This window comes from Schistocerca cancellata, unplaced genomic scaffold (assembly GCF_023864275.1).
Source record: "Schistocerca cancellata isolate TAMUIC-IGC-003103 unplaced genomic scaffold, iqSchCanc2.1 HiC_scaffold_962, whole genome shotgun sequence".
Lineage (NCBI taxonomy): Eukaryota > Metazoa > Arthropoda > Insecta > Orthoptera > Acrididae > Schistocerca > Schistocerca cancellata.
In genome coordinates this window covers 27,501-30,623 of record NW_026046970.1, presented here as the reverse complement: position 1 = coordinate 30,623, position 3,123 = coordinate 27,501, and positions in this window count along the sequence as shown.

Below are 3,123 nucleotides of genomic sequence, written 5' to 3'. Positions count from 1 at the left end.
AGTAACGTGGGTACGATCTAAGGAACCATAACTGATTTAATGAGCCATTCGCGGTTTCACCTTAATGCGGCTTGTACTGAGACATGCATGGCTTAATCTTTGAGACAAGCATATGACTACTGGCAGGATCAACCAGGGAGCTGCGTCAACTAGAGCTGAGCAGCCGGCCGCCCGGGAGTGTGTCCCGGGGGCCCGCGCGAACACGCAAGCGTCCGCTCAATTATTCTGCAAACAGGAGGAGGCTGGGCTCCCCTGCACAATACACCTCGAAACCCTCTCAGGTCCCGGCGGCGCGCAGCGCCGTCCTAAGTACTTGGTCGGGTTCGAGAGAGGCGCAATCGCCCGGAGTTAGGCGAGTAGACGCTTTAGGTGCGACCACCCGTGCTCCCAACTGAGCTTGCCGCTGCCGACAGAGGCCCGGGAGCGTGCTGTCGTGGCATTGCCGGCGGGAGACAACACGCGCCACCTACGGTGACCGGCAGCTCCAACGCCAGCGCCACAGAAGGGCAAAGGCCCCACGTGGGTGCCGAAGCGAACTCTCCCAGCACAGCGCACGTGCCAACACGTCCGCACAACTGCGATACAAACCACCAGCGAGAACCGCTGGGGCGACCGAGCAGCAGACGGCGTCGCGGCGCCGAGTGCCGGGCGGCGGCGCATCCTCAACGCACACAGTCCTCAATCGGACCAGCACACTGCAGATGTCCACCGCGCTTCGCACCGGGTCCGCGAGGACCCACTTTGGCTGCACGGCGCCGCGCGCAGGGTGCCCCGGCGCGCAGCTGCGCCGCCTGCCGCGTCTCGTCGGCCGGCGCGCCTGCCACTGGGCGCCCCCACCAGCCGGCTGTAGCGCGTGCGCCCACGCACCGCGCGGCCAGCACGCCGGGCGGCCCCCCCTCACCGGCCGGGGACAGTCCCACCCACCCACAGCCGCGTATCGCTTCACACCCAGATTCACATTCACGTTCGTTGGTATGGTGGGGACCGCTTCGTAGCTGTACCGATCGTTGCCCTCACAGATGTACCTCCAGCAAGATCAACCGCACCACAACGGGTTACCAGTTGTTCATTTGCGTAACGTCACCAGTAAACGTACACGTCCATCCCCGTTTGCAAAGTCAACTATTATTGCATGCCTGCCTGTCAGGTGTCAAGACACACTACATTCGCTCACATCCACGCAACAAAATGTGCCCGACTAGAGGGCACGTGGAAGGTGCCCCCGTACATATGCGATCTCCATTGCGCGACCAACTGTCAACCGGCCTCTGTAGCATGTCGCAGATGTGGAACTGCGGGGCACCGTGCTATCACATTGTGTGAGAAGAGACTACTACGTCTGCATACACGCGCCACTACATGAACAGACGGCTCATGCTGATCGCCATCCACTGCGTCCATTACTCCCACACGTCTCTATGGCGTACCACACTGCAATGCAGCTGTTATGGGGAGATGACACATAGCTGTGTACACAACATTCTGAGCCGGTTGCGGTTGGACAACAATACATTAATGTAACGTGTCATATGCCAATTACAGAGCAGGGTAAGGCACAACGTGGGTTAGGTTAAGGCACAACGTGGGTTAGGTTAAGGCACAACGTGGGTTAGGTTAAGGCACAACGTGGGTTAGGTTAAGGCACAACGTGGGTTAGGTTAAGCCACAACGTGGGTTAGGTTAAGCCACAACGTGGGTTAGGTTAAGGCACAACGTGGGTTAGGTTAAGGCACAACGTGGGTTAGGTTAAGGCACAACGTGGGTTAGGTTAAGGCACAACGTGGGTTAGGTTAAGGCACAACGTGGGTTAGGTTAAGCCACAACGTGGGTTAGGTTAAGCCACAACGTGGGTTAGGTTAAGCCACAACGTGGGTTAGGTTAAGCCACAACGTGGGTTAGGTTAAGCCACAACGTGGGTTAGGTTAAGCCACAACGTGGGTTAGGTTAAGCCACAACGTGGGTTAGGTTAAGCCACAACGTGGGTTAGGTTAAGCCACAACGTGGGTTAGGTTAAGCCACAACGTGGGTTAGGTTAAGCCACAACGTGGGTTAGGTTAAGCCACAACGTGGGTTAGGTTAAGCCACAACGTGGGTTAGGTTAAGCCACAACGTGGGTTAGGTTAAGCCACAACGTGGGTTAGGTTAAGCCACAACGTGGGTTAGGTTAAGCCACAACGTGGGTTAGGTTAAGCCACAACGTGGGTTAGGTTAAGCCACAACGTGGGTTAGGTTAAGCCACAACGTGGGTTAGGTTAAGCCACAACGTGGGTTAGGTTAAGGCACAACGTGGGTTAGGTTAAGGCACAACGTGGGTTAGGTTAAGGCACAACGTGGGTTAGGTTAAGGCACAACATGGGGGTAGATTGCGGTACAAATTGCGTTACATTGCGGTGCAAATTGCGTTACATTGTGGTGCAAATTGCGTTACATTGCGGTGCAAATTGCGTTACATTGCGGTGCAAATTGCGTTACATTGCGGTGCAAATTGAGTTACATTGCGGTGCAAATTGAGTTACATTGCGGTGCAAATTGAGTTACATTGCGGTGCAAATTGAGTTACATTGCGGTGCAAATTGAGTTACATTGCGGTGCAAATTGAGTTACATTGCGGTGCAAATTGAGTTACATTGCGGTGCAAATTGAGTTACATTGCGGTGCAAATTGAGGTAGGTTAAGGTGCAACACAGGTTAGGTTAAGGTGACATAGGTTAGGTTAAGGTGACATAGGTTAGGTTAAGGTGACATAGGTTAGGTTAAGGTGACATAGGTTAGGTTAAGGTGACATAGGTTAGGTTAAGGTGACATAGGTTAGGTTAAGGTGACATAGGTTAGGTTAAGGTGACATAGGTTAGGTTAAGGTGACATAGGTTAGGTTAAGGTGACATAGGTTAGGTTAAGGTGACATAGGTTAGGTTAAGGTACAAACTGGGTTGTGTTATGGTACACATTGCGTTGTAGTACAGTACACGTTAGGTTTGGGTACGGTACACAATGTGGTATGGGATGGCGTGTTGTGGGGGGGGGGGGGGGGTGAGGTTCGTTGATATCGACCGTAGGACGTGGATGCCCGAGGCAGCGTCAGTGTGTCAAAGGAGTTATGTCACGTCGGGATGCGCTTTCCGC